Below are 23,333 nucleotides of genomic sequence, written 5' to 3' on the forward strand. Positions count from 1 at the left end.
ATTTAGAAAAATATATTTTTACACACTCTAATATTTGTTTTTAACTTTTTTACATTGTCCCAGGATGGAACATCACTATATAATGTCAGATTGCTGATCTGACACTTTGCACTGCTTAGTATCAGATCAGTGATCTGACAGCCAGGGAAGGAAGCATGTCAGCGCCTGCTCTCAGCAGGGGCTCACAAGCCACCTCCCTGCAGGACCTGGAAGGACCTGTGGCCATCTTGGTGCCAGAGGTCTCCATGGAGACCTTCAGGCCAACGCGATTGTATCACGATGTTCCTGATGGAAGTGCACAGGGAGCCTCCTTCCTGCGCGATGCTTCTCTATGCCACTGTCACTACTGTCAGAGGCATCAGAGGGTTTATATGCCCTTCAATCAATGCTAGCACTGATCATAGGCATTGACGCGGGGAGTCAGCTGTCACATACAGCTCCACCCGCACCTGATCACCGCTGCACTCAGCAATACTAGCACTTCTGTTTGCAGGAACGCACCTCACGCAGAGCAAACAGGCTTCATCTACACTCAAACAATTATTTTTTCTGTGACTAACACGATGCAGCATGCTATATTTCAACTTGGAATTTACTGTCGCTGAAATTCAGCTTTTTGCAGAGGTGGGGCAGAGTTTAAAATCTAATTTTTTTGTTGCTAATCCTGTGCTCCTAAGACAATATGTGAGCAACATGACTGGGAAAAAGTGAGGCCATGGTGGATGGGGAATTAGGCTTGATATTCAAGGTGTACGTGGGGTAGGTGGTAATGTTTGAAAGCACTAGTGAAGCAATGTCACTTCCTGTACAAAGACAACTGACAACTTATGTTACTGGACAGGCTACACCTCTGCCTTTCTTTGGCAGATGCACAGCAGTACGCCTTGTCAATGATGCCCAGAAAGAGCATGTACTCGAGTGGATGGCAAGTGCAGTTTTAAGTGGCCTCTCCTCCTCTTCCTCCACCTCAACATCACACCCAGTACAGTCCAAATTCCCTTGGCTTCCCCCCGCATCCCAACTATCCAACCATTGAACTAACTGTACAGAAACACAGATGAGGGAGTATGAAGAGCTGTTCACACATTCTATGCCATGTTCATCAGAAGTGTACTCAAAAGCTTCGCAGAGTCAAGAGGAGGAAATCTGCACCGATGCCCAAAATTTTTTTAGCTTAGATCCGGGGCAGGACGAAGTATGGTCTGAATGAGCATCCTGACGCTTGTCATCAGATGTTAACCCTTGGGGGGTGATCCTGATGAGACTCAGATATCTGTGGCTGATGTGAATTCTACTGTACTGTCAGGGCAAGAAGAGGAGAAGAGTGACTACAAGGACGAGGAATGTGATAACACAGAGGATGATGATGATGAGGTGCTAGATACCAGTTGATGTGAACATTAAAGTTGAGTGAATATCTTCTGTTCCTCACTTATTCGGCAAGCTATAGTGCTTACTGAATAAGCTACAGCGGGAACTCGGCTTCCCAGATCCCTCCAGCTGAACACCTGATCGCCTCCATAGCTGCATGTGTCACGGCTGTGTCACAGTCACAGCACATGTATAGAGAGCCTGTGTGCTGTTCAACCGGTGGGATCCAGGAAGCTCGGGGAACCAAAGTATTCGCTCAACTCTAGTGAACATAGAAGCACACAGTTGAGTAGGTCATCTGAGCAGGAAGTCCAGGAGGTTACGTTGCTCTGTATGTTGTTGACACGTGGTGGTGCAGCCATGACGAGCAATGCATCCTCAGCCATAACTATGCCTGTGACCAGCAGCATCCGTAGGTCTGCATTTCTCAGGGGAGGCAAGGGTTACCTAGCCTGTGCCTTTTTTTACACATCAAAGGATGAGCCAACTCACGTAATCTGTCAACTTTGTAAAATCAAAACTGAGACAAGGTAAAAAAACAATACTTTGACTACTACATGTATGAACCTTCACATGTACAATCAGCATGCTTTACTGTGGGAATCCACTGTGCAAAAATGTGGACCAGCAGACCTCAACAAACATCAGTCACCCCATCAATCACCTCTGCTACTTCTTACTCCACCTCTGTTACCGTGCCAATTATTGAGACGCAGGTCTTCAACCGCAGAACCTCGAGTTCTTAACCCGCTCCAGTCCCTCTGACTGAGAGCCCGCATTTTAGCAGTTGTGGTCACGTAAAAGATTGTTTCCTCCTAAGCTAAGAAGTTGAACTCCACCATCTCCAATCTGTTGGCCACGGAAATGCTGCCTATCTGCCTGATAGATACAGACAGTTTCCAAAAACTGATGGCCGTTGCAGTCCCCCTGTACCAATTCCCTTTTCTAAGAATGATGTGCCTGCAGTACACCAGCATGTCACAGAAAACATCACCTGTTCCTTGACAAAATCTCTGTCTGCCAGGGTGCATTTCACCACAGACAGTTGGACGAGTAAGCATGGCCAAGCGCTTTACATCTCACTGACTGGGCACTGTGTGACTCTTGTGGCTGTGAGGACAGGTGCTGCTCCACAAGTCTTGGAATCCCCAAAGCTTGCAGGACAAACCTCTACATTTAACACTTCCTGCACTGCTTCTCCCTCCTCTATCTCCTCTAGAGTCTCCACCTGTGTCCTTAACCTATACCTTAACGAGACACACGTTCCAACAGTGCAGAGCGAATCTCCACCACCTCCGTACTGTGCAGCCGGTGCTCACCGCAATCATGCAGTATTAAAATTGATACGCCTTGGAGATCATAGTCACACATCTGAAGAGTTGTGGACAGCTCTTCAGGCTGAATTTGATCAATGGCTGTCTTCATTAAACCTGCATCCAGGGAAGGCTGTGCCCGATAATGGTGCGAACCTGGTGGCAGCCCTACTGTGAGGCAAGCTCACACTTGTGCCTTAAATGGCTGACGTCCTCAACTTGGTGGTACTGCGCTTTCTCAGCTACTATTCTGGCCTGGGTGAGCTGCTCCAGAAAGTACGTAAGCTGTGTGCTCATTTTCGCTGTTCGCACCCCTCTGCTCATCGACTTGCATTGATACAGAGGTCTTTGTCCATGCCAGTTAGCAGGTTGATATGCAATGTGCTGACATGGTGGAATTCCACTATGCACATGTTGCAGGAACTGTGGCAGCAGCAACGAGCCCTGACACAGTATGTCATGTCATGTAGCTTGGGCCAATGCAGTACAGATGTGGCGCATGTCACATTTACAGAGTGGGCACAGATTAAGGACCTCTGCACCCATCAGCACAGTTTTGAAATGGCTACTAAGATGGTTAACGTTGACAACACTGTCATCAACATCACTATTCCAATCATCTATATGCTGAAGCAGACATTGAATAGCCTGCGTGAGGAGATGATCCCAGAAGAAGAGGAGGAAGCAGAGGAGGATGCATAAGGGATAACATTGTCTCTAAGTTCAAGACTGTCGTCACACAGGTGAGAGCCAAGGGAGGATGGATTACTGCGATCGAGGGGGACTGGTGATAACAGACAAACTGCTATCGAAGGTGCAAGATCCAAGGAACAAATGGAGGAGGAAGAGGTGATGGATGAGCAATTGTCAGATGAAGAGGATAATCCTCCCCTCTCTATTGTTCATTTTTGGCAGGAGGGGATGGAGGAAACGAGCCTCATTGTTACTTAGCAATCAACACAGGCTTGGACCTCATGGTAGAGCCCGACATATGAGTGCCTTCTTGCTACACTATTTGCAACATGATCCCCGTGTAGTTATGATTAGGAATAATTCTGACTACTGGGTTGTTGATCCAAGTTATAAAACCAAATCGAAACATGCTTTTACAAAACCTTAATACAGTCCACAAGAAAGCAATGAAGCTGTCACGCGGGGCTTAGGTCAACTCAGAAATACCCGGGGCCCCTGTGGTGTCTCTATCACTAGGGGAAACCCTGTCTGACCCTCAACTCAGGGTTTTTGCTGATGGTGCAAATGCCTGAGCCTCCACCCTTTCCTTATCTCCTGCTCAGCCCTAAGCTTAACCCTCCACCCTCCACCCAGTGAGGAGACAAACCACCAAAGCCCCACACAATAAAGACAGACAGGGAGAACTTAAACTGCACCGCGCCGCATACACACAGGACTATACAGTAATGTGAACAGGGCACAACAAAACACAAATATGGGAAGGCGAGAAGGTAACAATGGATCATACGACACCAGATATGAATCTCTCTCTCTCCAACACCTCCACTCCAGACCAGAACCACTTGGTATGACACACAAGCTATAATCGGCGACGCCCATAGGCCAGCACGACTATTTAAAGACCGTGGGCGTGACCAAACACCCATCCTGATCTCCAGCTAGATTAACCCCCGATAGCCTGAGAAACTCAAGCCGGCGCCATCGAGGCTATAGTGGACGGAGGTGGAACTACCTCTGCCTGCCGGACGCTGTGGTGTGAATAGTGTCCGACATGACAGTACCCCGTCTTCTACGAGGGACCCCAGGGCCCTCAAGACTCATAGGACCCGGCTTGTCCGGATGACGACGGTGAAAAGAACTGACCAGCCGATCCGCATGTATGTCCGAGGCTGGTACCCAAGACCTCTCCTCCGGACCATACCCCCGCCAGTGTACCAAATACTGAAGAGTACAGCGCACTACTCGAGAGTCCACTACCTTGGAGTCCTCAAACTCTAAATCGCCATCCACCATGACCGGAGGTGGCATCGGCGTCGTGTCCACAGAGCCTTCTACCTTTTTCAATAAAGCCCTGTGAAACACGTTGTGTATCTTGTATACTGCAGGAAGTTCCAACCGATAAGCAACTGGGTTAATGATGGCAGCAATCTTAAAAGGCCCAATAAACCTTGGACCCAATTTTAAAGATGGAATTTTGAGTTTTATGTTTTTAGTCGCTAACCACACCCATTCACCCACACACAGGTCCGGACCTGGCACGCGTCTACTGTCAGCCACCCATTTGTACCTCGCACTCATGCTCAACAATCGCTGTTTCACCCTCCTCCAGACCGATGATAATTGAGCTCCTAGCTGGTCCTCCTCCGGGACGCCCCCTGAGTCACCCTGACGTAAGGTACAAAATTGAGGATGTTGACCGTAAACACAAAAGAACGGAGACTCTCCCGATGACTCTTGGCGGTGATTATTTAATGCGAACTCGGCCAGAGGAAGGAAAGTAGACCACTCCTCTTGGTTGTCGGACACAAAGCATCGTAAATACTGCTCCAGATTTTGGTTCATGCGCTCAGTTTGACCATTTGACTGTGGATGAAACGCCGATGAATGTGACAACTTGATCCCCAAACGTGAGCAAAAAGCTTTCCAAAACCTCGCAACAAATTGAGTTCCCCTATCAGATACTATGTCCGACGGAACTCCGTGGAGTCTGACCACCTCCTGCACAAACACCTGAGCCAACGTCTTCGCATTGGGAAAGGAAGGCAATGAGACAAAATGCGCCATCTTTGAAAATTGGTCAACCACCACCAGGATGACCGTGTTCCATGCCGAGACTGGCAAGTCAGTGATAAAATCCATGGAGATTTCTGTCCATGGCCTATTAGGTACCCCCAGAGGCTGTAGCGTGCCAGCAGGATGGGCTCGGGGCGACTTGGCCCTAGCGCACGTGATGCAAGCTGCCACGTACGAGACCACGTCCTGCCGGATTTTGGGCCACCAGAAACGACACGATACCAGCTCCAAGGTGCCCTTAACCCCTGGATGACCAGCCAGTACTGAGTCGTGATGTTCCCTCAACACCTTAAGACGAAGATGAAGGGGTACAAATGATTTGTTGGCGGGAAGTCCTGGCGGTACCTCCTCTTGGGCCTCGGCAATCTCCACCTCTACCTCAGTCGTGAGAGCCGAAACCACTACACCTTCCTGGAGGATGGGTACCGGCTCTTCCCGAGGTTCTCCCCCCCGGAAATCACCTGGACAAGGCATCCGCCTTGGTGTTTTTAGCCCCGGGACGGTAAGTCACCAGAAAATTGAAACGTGTAAAAAACAATGCCCAGCGAGCCTGCCTAGGAGACAGACGCTTGGCCGACTCCAGATAGAGCAGGTTCTTATGGTCGGTGATGACTGTGACCTGGTGAGCCGCCCCTCCAAGAAGTGTCGCCATTCCTCAAAAGCCAATTTGATGGCCAACAACTCCCTGTTGCCGATATCATAATTCCGTTCGGCCGGCGACAGCTTCTTGGAGAAGTAGGCGCATGGCTGCATATCGCTCAAAGATGAGCCCTGTGACAGTACTGCCCCCACTCCCACCTCAGACGCATCAACCTCCACCACTAAAGGTTTAGACAGGTCTGGTTGCACCAGAATGGGGGCTGAAGCAAAACTGTTCTTCAGACGCTCAAATGCACGTATCGCCACCTCAGACCAGCTAGTCAGATCGGTACCTTTTTTTGTCATGTCCGTGAGCGGTTTGGCTATAGTAGAAAAGTGTTTTATAAATTTCCTATAATAATTAGCAAACCCAAGGAACCGCTGGAGCACTTTCAGATTATCAGGCCTTTCCCATTGTAGCACCGCTTGCACCTTCGCGGTGTCCATTTTAAACCCTGCGGCGGACACAATATATCCCAAAAAAGGCAACTCCTGAACAAAAAATAAGCATTTTTCCAGCTTAGCATAGAGATTATTCTCACGGAGCAACTGTAGCACCTGCCTGACATGCTCTAAATGAATGTCCCGGTCGCTCGAATAAATGAGGATATCATCCAGGTATACAATCACAAATTTCCCCAGGACATGAGCAAATACATCATTAATAAAATGTTGGAAAACAGCAGGCACGGTTGTTAACCCAAATGGCATAACCAGGCTCTCAAAATGACCCTCAGGAGTGTTAAACGCCGTCTTCCACTCATCCCCCTGATGGACCCTTATGAGGTTATACGCCCCCCTGAGGTCAAGCTTGGAAAACCACTTTGCCCCCGCCACCTGATTGAACAAATCAGGGATCAAAGGCATCGGGTATGGATCATGGATCGTAATCTGGTTTAACTCCCGGAAATCCAGACACGGGCGTAACCCCCCATCTTTCTTCTTAATTAAGAAAAACCCCGCTGCTACAGGCGAGGACGAAGGCCGGATGTGTCCTTTGCTCAGACTCTCCGCGATGTAGTCTTTCAGAGCTTGTCTCTCTGGACCAGAAATATTAAACATCCTGGCCTTAGGTAATTTGGCCCCGGGTTTTAACCTAATCACACAGTCATAGGCTCGATGTGGAGGCAGTACTGAGCAACCCCTCTCAGAGAATACATCCGCGAAATCCTGCAAAGCCTCCAGAAGGCTGGGCGTCACGGCGGACACACATGTGGCCAAGCAATTGTCCTGGCAAAAACCACTCCATTGGACTATGTCCTGAGTTTTCCAATCAATCACCGGGTTGCGCCTGGACAACCATGGAAAACCCAGGACCATTTGTGCTGGGAGATTACGGAGGACCCTACATGTAACCCACTCAGAATGTAGGACCCCAATGTGGAGTTTCACCTCAGCAACAAACTCCGTAATCTCCCCTTGTGGGAGGGGAGCGGCATTAATGGTAACCACCTGAATAGGATACGGGAGTCTTTCGATCTTAAACCCGGCAGTGCGTGCAAACTCCTCATCTATGAGATTGGTGGCGGAACCGCTATCCACAAACACTGATATTGGTAGCTCTCTGCCTGCGATAATAACCTTGGCAGGGAGCACACATTGAGATACCATCATGGAGGATATGCATACGCTCAGTTGGGTCTCCTCCATACCCACTGAGCTTAGCAGTTTTCCGCCGGTGTGACCTTCTTCGGTAGCACAGGACAAGCGTTAACATAATGATTCCTTTTACCACAGTAAAAACATGCTCCGGGCTTCCTGAACCCAGGAACGCGACGCTTAACCTGTGACACCCCCGCAATTTGCATAGGTTCAGTGGGCTCACCTGCAGCAACCACACTTGCACATCTGCTTTCCCCCAGGGGTAGCGTCTCCTGTGCCCCCTGACGCAAACGGCGATCAATACGTATAACCAAACTCATGGCAGACTCCAACGATGCCGTAGTCTCATACATCAGGAGGGCCTGTTTAACTCTTCCTGAAACCCCATGAATAAACTGACTCCGCAGCGCTGGGTCGTTCCACTGTGTGTCTACTGCCCAACGGCGAAATTCTGAGCAATAGTCTTCCGCCATACGTTCCCCCTGACGGAGGGCGCGGATTTTAGATTCCGCTAGAGCTAATCTGTCAGGATCATCATAAATGAGCCAGAGTGCAGAAAAAACATTATCGACAGAATGAAATGTAGCAGAGTCAGATGGTAAGGAAAATGCCCATGCTTGGGGGTCCCCACTCAGTAATGATAACACCAGACCCACCCGCTGAGCCTCATTACCTGAGGAGACCGGGCGCATGCGGAAGTATAACTTGCAGGCCTCCCGAAATATGACAAATTTGCTGCGTTCCCCTGAGAATCGTTCTGGCAGCGGGATCTTCGGCTCTGCACCGATACCTGCAGATGCCGTTTGCACCTTCGCTACTACCAGGCCCCGCTGCTGAACTGCCCCTTTCAACTCGGAGACCTGTAAGGACAGCGCCGCCAGCTGGCGGGTTATGGAATCCATGGGATCCATGGACTCCTGAAAAATGTTGGCCGATTATAATGTCACACGGGGCTTAGGTCAACTAAGGCAGAAATACCCGGGGCCCCTGTGGTGTCCCTTTCACTAGGGGAAACCCTGTCTGACCCTCAACTCAGGGTTTTTGCTGATGGTGCAAATGCCTGAGCCTCCACCCTTTCCTTATCTCCTGCTCAGCCCTAAGCTTAACCCTCCACCCTCCACCCAGTGAGGAGACAAACCACAATGCCCCACACAATAAAGACAGACAGGGAGAACTTAAACTGCACCGCGCCGCATACACACAGGACTATACAGTAATGTGAACAGGGCACAACAAAACACAAATATGGGAAGGCGAGAAGGTAACAATGGAACATACGACACCAGATATGAATCTCTCTCTCTCCAACACCTCCACTCCAGACCGGAACCACTTGGTATGACACACAAGCTATAATCGGCGACGCCCATAGGCCAGCACGACTATTTAAAGACCGTGGGCGTGACCAAACACCCAACCTGATCTCCAGCTAGATTAACCCCCGATAGCCTGAGAAACTCAAGCCGGCGCCATCGAGGCTATAGTGGACGGAGGTGGAACTACCTCTGCCTGCTGGACGCTGTGGTGTGAATAGCGTCCGACATGACAGAAGCACACAGTTCGCATCACAGCCCTAGACTTCCAACCACCGGCATGGCAATTCATCAACGCCAAAACATTAGCAACAGCAGCGGTGATAGTGGAAGAAGCAATTTCTGTGAGTCCTTTGACACTTTTTTAGACGTGGTGAATGAATGGAGAGGATGGTGCAGGAGTATCTAGAACTAAATATAAATACCATAAGGGAGGGTTTGGACGCATTCACATTTTGGTCTTACAAAATGAATAAGTGGCCTGGGTTTGACTCATACACCTTGGAGGTTTTATCGTGCCCGGCAGTCAGCATTCTCTCAGAAACTGTATTCAGCGCTGCTTGTGGTGTCCTGATGGATAAACACAGCCGGCTGTCTACCTGAAGGTGTAGACTGCCTAACTTTCATTAAGATGAACAAGTCATGGATCTCCAAGGACTTTTGCACCCCAACCGTAGACTGTACAGACTAGGTGATATTGCATTTTTTAGTGTAATGCATTAATGTCACGTAACTGCACTCTGATATTATTAGTGTGGTTTCTGTGTCTGCAGTGGTTGCTGATGCTGATGTTAACACAAATTAGTGGAAATGTGAACAGTCATGGTTGGTCTACATCTGCTTGGTTTACTGTAGTGGAAGACGTTTCGGTCCCAATTATACTATTTCTATTCTCTTGACAGTTATTCCACTTCAGTGGTATCAGGCTCTCATTTTTTAAAATGTGAACACTCCAAGTTGGGTGTCCATCTGTTGGATTGGGTGTAGTGGGAGACCTGTCGGTCGCTATTTTACTATCTATACTGTGGTGAAATTGATGCCACTTTTGTGGTGTCTGCCACTAAATTTTGGAAATGTGGACACTCCGGGTTGGATGTCAATCTACTGTATTGGGTGTAGTCGAAGACCTGTTGGTCCCTATTATACTCTTTCTACTCTCGTGAAATTGATGGCACTTGTGTGGTGTCTGTGTCATGATCCAGGCCAGGTTTTGTGTCCTGTCTGTTTTTCCCGGTGTCAAGGGATAACTTTTCTCTGCCTCGTTCTGGCTTCAGGCTGGCTATTTCTCTCCACTGCATCCTGCAGGCGGTGTCAGTTATAGTTTCTGCCTATGGCTTGTGTAGCTGACTCTGCTTTCCCTTATTTGTCCAGCTGATTTTGCTGACTATACCCGTGTCTGTTGATTCCCCTCTTCCCATCCAGACTCTGTGTTCCCCTTTTCGTGTTTTGACTCCCTAGCATTTAACTTGATTTGGATCCTGACCTGCTGTTTGTCTCTTGTCTTTGGCATATCTGCTCCTGACTGATATTGACATATCTTGCTTGTTTCTGACTCTGTGCTTGTTTATCTCTTTGGTACTGCGCTACAGACTAATATCAACACAGCTTGCTTTACTATTTCGCTGGCACCTGGTGGTAGCCTCACTTCTGTGCTGCAAGTCAGCTCTTGCTGTGTGCAGTTCTTCCTCCACTCTATTGCCATTTAGTGGAGCTTACATCTGCTTGCATAGCAGCAGTGTTACAGTCTGCCAGTAATTTTTGGAAATGTGAACACTCCTGGTTGGAAGTACATCTTCTGTAGAGAAAGACCTGTTGGTCCCTATTATACCATTTCTACTTTCATGAAATTGATACCACTTCCGTGGTGCAAGGCCCTCATTTGTTCAAATGTGAACACTCCTGGTTGGGTGTCCATCTGCTGGATTGGATTTAGTGGAAGACCTATTGGTCCCTATTATACTATTTCTACTGTGGTGAAATTGATGCCACTTTGGTGGTGTTTGCCAAGAATTTTTGGAAATGTGAACACACCCGGTTGGATGTCCATCTGTTGGATTGAGTGCAGTGGACGACATGGTCCCTATTATAATATTTCTACTGCGGTGAATTGACGTCACTTTGGTGGGGTCTGTCAATAATTTTTTGGAAATGTGAACACTCCTGGTTGGGTGTCCATCTGTTGGATTGGGTGTATTGGAAGACCTGTCTGTCCGCATCATACTATTTCTACCCTCGTGAAATTGATACCACTTTTGTGGTATAAGGTCCTCATTTGTTTAAATATGAAAACTCCTGGTTGGGTGTCCATCTGCTGTATTGGGTGTAGTAGAAGACATGTGGGTCCTTATTATACTATTTCTACTGTGGTGAAATTGATGCCACTTTGGTGGTGTCTGCCCATAATTTTTGGAAATGTGAACACTCCTGGTTAGATGTCCATCTGCTGTATTGGGTGTAGTGGAAGACCTGTCGGTCCCTATTATACTATTTCTACTCTCATGAAATTGATGCCACTTCTGTGGTGCAAGGCCCTCATTTGATTAAATGTAAACACTCCTGGTTGGGTGTCCATCTGCTGGATTGGGTTTAGTGGAAGACCTATCAGTCCCTATTATACTATTTCTACTGTGGTGAAATTGATGCCACTTTGGTGGTGCCTGTCAATATTTTTTGAAAATGTGAACACTCCTGGTTTGGCGTCCATCTGCTGTACTGGGTGAAGTGGAAGACCTGTGGGTCCATGTTATACTATTTTTACTCTTGTGAAATTGATGCCACTTCTGTGGTGGCTGCCAGTAATTTTTGGAAATGTGAACAAGATCTGGTCATCTTTATTATACTATTTGTACTGTGGTGAAATTGATGCCACTTTTGTGGGTTCTGCCAGTGATTTTTGGAGATGTGAACTCTCCTGGTTGGGTGTCCACCTGCTGTATTGGGTGTGGTGGAAGACCTGACGGTCCCTATTATACTATTTCTACTCTCATGAATTTGATGCCACTTCTGTGGTGTAAGGCCCTCATTTGTTTAAATGTGAACACTCCTGGTTGGGTGTCTGTTATGATTAGGTCACCGTGGAGGATAGTCGGGGAATAAGCTAGGCAACCAGAAAACCAGAAAGCATCATAACTAAGCGGATTGCAGACCCCTAAACTAGCAACACATCTAGAAATAGCCGTGGTACGTACCTACGATGCCCTAGATGCCTTGGCACAGCCAAAGAGTTAACTAAGCCTAAAGCAAGAAAGGGAAAAGCTAAACTGCCCCGGAGTAGAACCCCAAAGGAATAGATAGCCCCCAAATATATAGTGCCGGTGAGACAAGATGAGGCACAAACCGGGTCGGACTGGCCCACCGGGATACCGGTGAAATGCCCGGTAGGCCCCTGGGCCCCAGAGAGGAGGAGGAAGAAAAAAAGGACGCAGGCCCTTTAAAGCTGAAGGAGGCCGAGGCAGAGGCGCTTGCGCATGCACGCTGTGCCGACCCACCGCTAGGACCAGGGCCGGCGGCACCACCACCAAACGAACCAGGTAGGCGCTGGAGGCCCTGGGCGAATGGGAGTGGGACAGACAGCATGGGGTCAGCGCTGGCATCGGGGCCCCCTCTAATACTCACCTCTCCTCATTCCGGCAGCTGCAGTGTCTTCAGTGCCCTGTGACTCTGCAACGTCTCAGGGCAGAGGGAGCTATGATGTCATCACTGCGTGCTCAGCCTCTCTGTCCTGAGTGCTTGATTTTTTTTTTCTTCATGTATGCAGGGGGGGCATAATGTGCTGCATGGAGGAGCAGAGGAGGCCATAATGTGCTGCATGGAGGAGCAGGGGGGCCGGGGGCTCATAATGTGCTGCATGGAGGAGCAGAGGAGGCCATAGTATGCTGCATGAAGGAGCAGGGGGGCCATAATTTGCTTCATGGAAGAGCAGGTGAGGCCATAATGTGCTGCATGGAGGAGCAGGGGGGCCATAGTATGCTGCATGGAGGAGCAGGGGAGGCCATAATGTGCTGCATGGAGGAGCAGAGGAGGCCATAATGTGCTGCATGGAGGAGCAGGGGAGGCCATAATGTGCTGCATGGAGGCGCAGGGGAGGCCATAATGTGCTGCATGGAGGAGCAGGGGAGGCCATAATGTGCTGCATGGAGGAGCAGGGGAGGCCATAATGTGCTGCAACGAGGAGCAGGGGAGGCCATAATGTGCTGCATGGAGGAGCATCGGAGGCCATAATATGCTGCATGGAGGAGCAGGGGAGGCCATAATGTGCTGCATGGAGGAGCAGGGGAGGCCATAATGTGCTGCATGAAGGAGCAGAGGAGGCCATAATGTGCTGCATGGAGGAGCAGAGGAGGCTATAATGTGCTGCATGGAGGAGCAGCGGGGCCATAATGTGCTGCATGGAGGAGCAGGGGAGGCCATTCTATGCTGCATGGAGGAGCAGGGGAGGCCATAATGTGCTGCAATGAGGAACAGCGGGGCCATAATGTGCTGCAATGAGGAACAGCGGGGCCATAATGTGCTGCAATGAGGAGCAGCGGGGCCATAATGTGCTGCAATGAGGAGCAGCGGGGCCATAATGTGCTGCATGGTTGAGCAGGGGGCCAATAATAAGATATGAAGGAGCAGGTGCCCCATAATACTGTATGGAGGAGCATTTTATGGGGCCCAAAATACTCTATGGCGGACTATGAGGTGCCCATAATACTGTATGGTGGACTATGTGGTTGCCCATAATACTGTATGGCAGACTATGGGGTGCCCATAATACTGTATGGCGGACTATGAGATGCACATAAAACTGTATGGCGGACTATGTGGGTGCTCATAATACTGTATGGCGGACTATGTGGTTTCCCATAATACTGTATGGCGGACTATGTGGTTGCCCATAATACTCTATGGCGTACAATGTGGTTGCCCATAATACTCTATGGCGTACAATGTGGTTGCCCATAATACTGTATGGCGGACAATGTGGTTGCCCATAATACTGTATGGCGGACAATGTGGTTGCCCATAATACTGTATGGTGGACTATGTGGTGCACATAATACTGTATGGTGGACTATGAGGTGCCCATAATACTGTATGGTGGACTATGAGGTGCCCAAAATACTGTATGGTGGACTATGTGGGTGCTCATAATACTGTATGGCGGACAATGTGGTTGCCCATAATACTGTATGGCGGACAATGTGGTTGCCCATAATACTGTATGGCGGACAATGTGGTTGCCCATAATACTGTATGGTGGACTATGTGGTGCACATAATACTGTATGGTGGACTATGAGGTGCCCATAATACTGTATGGTGGACTATGAGGTGCCCAAAATACTGTATGGTGGACTATGTGGGTGCTCATAATACTGTATGGCGGACTATGTGGTTGCCCATAATACTGTATGGCGGACTATGTGGTTACTCATATTACTGTATGGCGGACTATGTAGTGCCCGAAATACTGTATGGCGGACTATGTGGTGCCCATAATACTGTATGGCGGACTATGTGGTGCCCATAATACTGTATGGCGGACTATGAGGTGTCCATAATACTGTATGGCGGACTATGTGGTTGCACATAATACTGTATGGCGGACTATGTGGTGCCCATAATACTGTATGGTGGACTATAAGGTGCCCATAATACTGTATGGTGGACTATGTGGTTACTCATATTACTGTATGGCGGACTATGTGGTGCCCATAATACTGTATGGCGGACTATGTGGTTGCACATAATACTGTATAGCGGACTATGTGGTTGCCCATAATACTGTATGGCGGACTATGTGGTTGCCCATAATATTGTATGGCGGACTATGTGGTTGCCCATAATATTGTATGGTGGACTATGTGGACCCAATCGGCAGAATGTGGAGCTTTTATCCCCATTAGACTGGAGTGGCATGTCTGACTTGATCACTGAGCCATTCTTTCCCTCATTGGCTGAACTGGGTTTTTTATAGACACCCCAAAGAGAATGAATGGAGCTGCGGTCAGACATCCCACCTGCCACTCCATTTTAAAATGGGGATAAGTGTCCTATCAGGGATAAAACTTCCTCATCCTTCCAATCGGTGCAGTTTCTAATGGTCGGACCTAAGAGATCACCTATCGTGTGGAGCCCATGGATCGGTGATAACTTGTTTTAACCAAAGAACCCCATTAATGTAAGCTACTGTAATTATACATCCCAGTTATGGGGGTGCACAGTAGATGTGCAAGCGCCGCCTGTGTTTTACAGCAGATGCTCCACTATAATGGGGATAACAACTGACAGATATTTGCATATAACTGTAGGTTGGGCCGCTAGAATCTATTCCCCTGGTGGGCCCCAGACACCCCAGTCCGACCCTGGGCACAAACACAGGCAGAAAATAGAGTAAGCAAATGATGGGGCCCAAACTATCTAGAAAGAACAGGACAGGAAAGATACTGTCTGCAATCATGCAAAAAACCCTAAGAAAAATCCAACATTTCTGATATGAAAAAATAGGCCACAAGACCTCTCACTCACTAGATCAGCATTCTTGTGTGAACTGGAAGCAAAACAAAAGATACTGATATAACAGGGGCTGACTGACATAAGCTGTGACATATGGAATGGGGTCCAGCACTGGTCCCAGCAGGCAACAATGCTGAACCCACACAGCAAAGTAGAAAGCAAAGAAAGGCAAAAACTGGATCAAATGCAAAGAGATTCCAGCAAACAAATAACTTACAGTGGGGAAAAAAAGTATTTAGTCAGTCAGCAATAGTGCAAGTTCCACCACTTAAAAAGATGAGAGGCGTCTGTAATTTACATCATAGGTAGACCTCAACTATGGGAGACAAACTGATAAAAAAAATCCAGAAAATCACATTGTCTGTTTTTTTTTTCATTTTATTTGCATATTATGGTGGAAAATAAGTATTTTGTCAGAAACAAAATTTCATCTCAATACTTTGTGATATATCCTTTGTTGGCAATGACAGAGGTCAAACGTTTTCTGTAAGTCTTCACAAGGTTGCCACACACTGTTGTTGGTATGTTGGCCCATTCCTCCATGCAGATCTCCTCTAGAGCAGTGATGTTTTTGGCTTTTCGCTTGGCAACACGGACTTTCATCTCCCTCCAAAGGTTTTCTATAGGCTTGAGATCTGGAGACTGGCTAGGCCACTCCAGGACCTTGAAATGCTTCTTACGAAGCCACTCCTTCGTTGCCCTGGCGGTGTGCTTTGGATCATTGTCATGTTGAAAGACCCAGCCACGTTTCATCTTCAATGCCCTTGCTGATGGAAGGAGGTTTGCACTCAAAATCTCACGATACATGGCCCCATTCATTCTTTCATGTACCCGGATCAGTCGTCCTGGCCCCTTTGCAGAGAAACAGCCCCAAAGCATGATGTTTCCACCACCATGCTTTACAGTAGGTATGGTGTTTGATGGATGCAACTCAGTATTCTTTTTCCTCCAAACACGACAAGTTGTGTTTCTACCAAACAGTTCCAGTTTGGTTTCATCAGACCATAGGACATTCTCCCAAAACTCCTCTGGATCATCCAATTGCTCTCTAGCAAACTTCAGACGGGCCCGGACATGTACAGGCTTAAGCAGTGGAAAACACGTCTGGCACTGCAGGATCTGAGTCCATGGTGGCGTAGTGTGTTACTTATGGTAGGTCTTGTTACATTGGTCCCAACTCTCTGCAGTTCATTCACTAGGTCCCCCCGCGTGGTTCTGGGATTTTTGCTCACCGTTCTTGTGATCATTCTGACCCCAAGGGGTGGGATTTTGCGTGGAGCACCAGATCGAGGGAGATTATCAGTGGTCTTGTATGTCTTCCATTTTCTAATTATTGCTCCCACAGTTGATTTCTTCACTCCAAGCTGGTTGGCTATTGCAGATTCAGTCTTCCCAGCCTGGTGCAGGGCTACAATTTTGTTTCTGGTGTCCTTTGACAGCTCTTTGGTCTTCACCATAGTGGAGTTTGGAGTCAGACTGTTTGAGGGTGTGCACAGGTGTCTTTTTATACTGATAACAAGTTTAAACAGGTGCCATTACTACAGGTAATGAGTGGAGGAAAGAGGAGACTCTTAAAGAAGAAGTTACAGGTCTGTGAGAGCCAGAAATCTTGATTGCTTGTTTCTGACCAAATACTTATTTTCCACCATAATATGCAAATAAAATGAAAAAAAAACAGACAATGTGATTTTCTGGATTTTTTTTTTCTCAGTTTGTCTCCCATAGTTGAGGTCTACCTATGATGTAAATTACAGACACCTCTCATCTTTTTAAGTGGTGGAACTTGCACTATTGCTGACTGACTAAATACTTTTTTTCCCCACTGTATCTGAACAATGCAGGACCAAGCAGGGGGCAAGCAGACTTGAAAATGCACAGGAAGAAAACCAAATCACCAGCAACAGCTGAGGGAAGCTTGTTGACTTAAATCTTCCCAGTCTGTAACCCCTGACCTCCAATCATCCTCTTCAGGTGATTGACTTCTGTCAACCTGACCAGCTCCATTACCCACAGCAACCACCAGAGGGAGCCCAAACTCAGAAGTCAGGTCACAAGTGTTCAAAACAGGTGTCCATCTGCTGGATTTGGTTTAGTGGAAGACATATCGGTCCCTATTATACTATTTCTACTGTGGTGAAATTGATGCCACTTTGGTGGTGTTTGCCAATAATTTTTGGAAATGTGAGCACTTCTGGCCGGGTCTCCTTCATGCGTGTTGCCTGTAGCAATAGGCCTCCGAGACTGTCAGGCCTCCACTTCCTTGGACTCAACGACCCGTGTTACTATTCTCAAATTTTTCTGACAATGGTACAATGGTAGTCTACAAAACTGATATTTGTGCTGCCAGAGTGTGGCTCAACATGAAAGCAGGTAGAGGTGTTGCATGTGATATCAGAGCACCCAGCAAAGTGGTCCTACACCGATCCCTCACCCACCTCGTCTCACTGTGACGTTCAATTGAAAGCTGTAAATGCTGTCCCAGACCCCAATACCTCATGCCTGGCTGATTGCTGCAGTTCCATGCTAAAATTTGTACTGTGGGTGAATTGAGGCCCCTTTCCTTGTGTCTGTCCCTCATTTTGTGTGTTTTGGCAGCATTACGGGCCGTTATAAGTGGTTGTGCATGCATTTGTTTTTGCCTCCCATTGACATGAATGGCACTCTTCTATGTTCGGCGAATATTCGATGAATTAATCAGCGAGAATTGCAAATTCAGCCATCGTAATCTGTACCGAACGTTGAAATATTCGCTCATCTCTAATTGTAACTCTTCTCTTTCCAGCAAATGGGCAGTAACCTAGCTCTTAAATACCACAAGGAGCAGCACCAGAATATGGGAAAGAACCATTAACCCCTTCCTGCCATCCGACGTACTATCCCGTCCACGGTACCCGGGCCCGTATGACCGGGGACGGGATAGTACGTCGGCGTGGTGAGAGCCGCTGACACGTTAACCCCTTGCACACCGCGATCAAACACGATCGCGGTGTACCGGGGGTTAAAGGGAAGCATCGGCAGGGAGGGGGCTCCCTCCGTGCTTCCCTGAGCCCCCCACGGCAGCGCAATGTGCAGCGCTGCTGCGGGGGACTCCCTTCCTCCAGGCCCCCGAATCCAAGATGGCGACGGGGGCCTTCGGGGGCCTGCGGAAGCTGGCTTCCTCAGTGCCTGCAAAGCGCAGGCATGAGGAAGCCTTCTGCAGTGCCTGTGTCAGATCACTGATCTGTCACAGTGATCTGTGATGTGACAGATCAGCGATCTGTCACAGGACAGTGATGTCCCACCTGGGACTATTTAATAAAGTAAAAAAAAAAAAAAAAAAAAGTGTAAAAATAATTAAAAAAAAATCGCCAAATAAATTAGAAAAAAAAAAAAAAATATTCCCCCAATAAATCCATTTTTTGGAAATAATAAAAAAAAAAACAATAAAAGTACACATATTAGGTATCGCCGCGTCCGTAACGACCCGCCCTATAAAACTGTCCCATTAGTTAACCCCTTTAGCGAACCCCTTAAAAAATAAAAATAAAAAACGAAGCAAAAAATAATGATTTATTATTATACCGCCAAACAAAAAATGTAATAACGCGCGATCAAAAAGACGCATATAAATAGCCATGGTACCGCTGAAAACGACATCTTGTCCCGCAAAAAACGAGCCACCACACAGCATCATCAGCAAAAAAATAAAAAAGTTATAGCTCGCTGAATAAAGCGATGCAAAAATAATTATTTTTTATATAAAATAGTTTTCATTGCATAAAACCGACAAAAACATAAAAAACGACCTAAATGAGGTATCGCTGTAACCGTACTGACCCGAAGAATAAAACCGCTTTATCAATTTTACCGCACGCGGAACGGTGTAAACGCACCCCCCCAAAAGAAATTCATGAAACGCTGGTTTTTGTTCATTCTGCGTCCCAAAAATCGGAATAAAAAGCGATCAAAAAATTTCACGTGCCCGAAAATGGTACCAATAAAAACGTCAACTTGTCCCGCAAAAAATAAGACCTCACATGACTCGGTGGGTCAAATTACGGAAAAATTATAGCTCTCAATATGTGGTGATGCAAAATCTATTTATACAATAAAAAGCGTCTTTTAGCGTGCGACAGCCGCCAAACATAAAAACCGCCATAAATAGTAAATCAAACCCCCCGTTATCACCCCCTTAGTTAGGGAAAAATAATAAAATTAAAAAAATGTATTTATTTCCATTTTTCCATTAGGGTTAGGGCTAGGGTTAGGGCTAGGGGTGTGTTGGGGTAGGGTTAGGGTTAGGGCTAGGGCTAGGGTTAGGGTTAGGGCTAGGGTTAGGGTTAGGGCTAGGGTTAGGGCTAGGGTTAGGGGCGTGTTGGGGTTCGGGTTGGAGTTAGAATTGGGGGTTTCCACTGTTTGGGCACATCAGGGGCTCTCCAAATGCAACATGGCGTCTGATCTCAATTCCAGCCAATTCTGAGTTGAAAAAGTCAAATGGTGCTCCTTCCATTCCAAGCTCTGCTATGCGCCCAAACAGTGTTTTACCCCCACATGTAGGGTATCAGCCTACTCAGGACAAATTGCAAAACAATTTTTGGGGTCCAATTTCTCCTGTTACCCTTAGGAAAATAAAAAATTGGGGGCAAAAATATCATTTTTGTGGAAAAAAATGATTTTTTTATTTTCACGTCCGAGTGTTATAAACTTCTGTGAAGCACTTGGGGGTTCAAAGTGCTCACCACACATCTAGATAAGTTCCGTGGGGGGTCTAGTGTCCAAAATGGGGTCACTTGTGGGGAGTTTCAATAGTTTAGGTACATCAGGGGCTCTCCAAACGCACATGACACCCGCAGACCATTCCATCAAAGTCTGCATTCCAAAACGTCACTGCTTCCCTTCCGAGCCCCGACGTGTGTCCATACAGTAGTTTTCTCCAACATATGGGGTGTCAGCGTACTCAGGACAAATTGGACAACAACTTTTGGGGTCCAATTTCTCCTGTTACCCTTGGGAAAATGAAAAAATTGGGGATTAATTGATCATGTTTGTGGAAAAAATACGATTTTTTTATTTTCATGCCCTGGCATTATAAACTTCTGTGAAGCCCTTGGGGGTTCAAAGTGCTCACCTCACATCTAGATACGTTCCTTAGTGGGTCTAGTATACAAAATGGGGTAATTTGTGGGGGGTTTCCTCTGTTTAGGTACATTAGGGGCTCTCCAAAGGCAACATGACACCCGCAGACCATTCCATCAAAGTCTGCATTCCAAAACGTCACTACTTCCCTTCTGAGCCCCGACGTGTGCCCATACAGTAGTTTTCTCCCACATATGGGGTATCATCATACTCAGGACAAATTGGACAACAACTTTTGGGGTCCAATTTCTCCTGGTACCCTTGGGAAAATAAAAAAATGGTGATTAAAAGATCATGTTTGTGGAAAAAATACGAATTTTTTATTTTCACGCCCGGGTGTTATAAACTTCTGTGAAGCACTGGGGGGGTCAAAGTGCTCACCACACATCTAGATAAGTTCCTTAGGGGGTCTAGTTTCCAAAATGGTGTCACTTGTGGGGGGTTTCCACTGTTTTGGTACATCAGGAGTTTTCCAAACGCGACATGGTGTCCGATCTCAATTCCAGCCCAAAACGTCAAATGGCGCTGCTTCCCTTCCGAGCTCTGCCATGCACCCAAATAGTGGTTTACCCCCACATGTGGGGTATCAGCGTACTCAGGACAAATTGCACAATAACTTTTAGGGTCCTGTTACCCTGGAAAAATAAGAATTGAGGGTGAAAAGATCATTTTTGTGGAAAAAATATGATTTTTTAATTGTATGGCTTTATGTTATAAACTTCTGTGAAGCCCATGGGGGTTCAAAGTTCTCACCACACATCTAGATAAGTTCCTTAGGGGGTCTAGTTTCCAAAATGGTGTCATTTGTGGGGGGTTTCCACTGTTTTGGTACATCAGGGGTTTTCCAAACGCGACATCGTGTCCGATCTCAATTCCAGCCAAAAACGTCAAATGGCGCTGCTTCCCTTCCGAGCTCTGCCATGCGCCCAAATAGTGGTTTACCCCCACATGTGGGGTATCAGCGTACTCAGGACAAATTGCACAATAACTTTTAGGGTCCTGTTACCCTTGGGAAAATAAAAATTGGGGTGAAAAGATCATTTTTGTGGAAAAAATATGATTTTTTAATTGTACCGCTGTACATTATAAACTTCTGTAAAGCCCTTGTGGGTTCAAAGTTCTCACCACATATCTAGATAAGTTCCTTGGGGGGTCTAGTTTCCAAAATGGGGTCACTTGTAGGGGGTTTCCACTGTTTAGGTACATCAGGGACTCTCCAAACGTGACATGGCGTCCAATCTGAATTCCAGCCAATTTTGCATTGAAAAAGTCAAACGGCGCTCCTTCCATTCTGAGCTCTGCCATGCGCCGAAACAGTCGTTCCCCCCCACATATCAGGTATCTGCGTACTCAGGACAAATTGCACAATAACTTTTTCAGTTCAATTTCTCCTGTTACCCTTGGTAAAATAAAAAAAATTGAACCTGAAGTATTTTTTTTATGAAAAAAAGTTAGATGTTCATTTTTTTTTAAATATTCAAAAAAATTCCTGTGATGCACCTAAAGGGTTAATAAACTTCTTGAATGTGGTTTTGAGCACCTTAAGGGGTGCAGTTTTTAGAATGGTGTCACTTTTGGGTATTTTCTATCATATAGACCCCTCAAAGTGGCTTCAAATGTGATGTGGTCCTAAAAATAAAATGGTGTTGTAAAAATGAGAAATCGCTGGTCAACTTTTAACCCTTATAACTTCCTAACAAAAAAAAATTTTGGTTCCAAAATTGTGCTGATGTAAAGTAAACATGTGGGAAATGTTAGTTATCAAGTTTTTTGTGTGCTGTATCTCTGTGATTTAAGGGCATAAAAATTCAAATTTGGAAAATCGCGAAATTTTCAAAATTTTCGCCAAATTTCCGTTTTTCTCACAAATAAACGCAAGTTATTTGAATGAAATTTTACCACTAACATGAAGTACAATATGTCACGAGAAAACAATGTCAGAATCACCGGGATCCATGGAAGCGTTCCAGAGTTATGACCTCATAAAGGTACAGTGGTCAGAATTGTAAAAATTGGCCCGGTCATGAACGTGCAAACCACCCTTGGGGGTGAAGGGGTTAATATATGTATAAATGGCATAAAGAATTGCTGTATGTAAAAGCTAATGTTAAAATTGTTTTGTAATTGGATACAAATCTCTTGGCATTCGGATTTCAATCGGATGCTAGGTGTGAAAAACCGGATTGTACTCACATGAAAATATCATGGCATTTGCATGACACTAGTCCTACTTTTCTGAACCAAAATTGGAAAGTTTTTTTCATGGTGATGGGTATGAGCCCTTAGTCTAAGTATTGGCTAATTATCTTCTCAACCATTCAATGACCAGGAAATAATAAAAATAATGCAGTTCTGCAAATGTTTTTTAGATTTTTGACAGTGTTCATTGTGCATTAAAATTGACCTGGAAATGTGATTGTCCAGTTTAGTGCGATTTGAAATAAAATCAGAATTTTTGTCAAAAATGTTTTTGCTTTGTCTTGCCTTTTTTCTAGAATAATAATACCTTTATTTTCTATTGATGGAGCTGAGTGAGGACTTTTGCATGATGTTTTGAGTGCTATTTGATGAATTTTTAAGGGGTGTGAGGTGCTAAAAAACCCTGTAGTTCTTTTGTTTTGATTTTTTTCTCTTTATGGTGTGATATGTTGTATTATAAATATGGGTTCATTAATTTTATACTTTGATAGATCAGACTTTTACAGATGAGTCAA

The sequence above is a fragment of the Dendrobates tinctorius genome, unplaced genomic scaffold, assembly GCF_039654945.1.
Source record: "Dendrobates tinctorius isolate UK_male_01 unplaced genomic scaffold, ASM3965494v1 ptg000107l, whole genome shotgun sequence".
Lineage (NCBI taxonomy): Eukaryota > Metazoa > Chordata > Amphibia > Anura > Dendrobatidae > Dendrobates > Dendrobates tinctorius.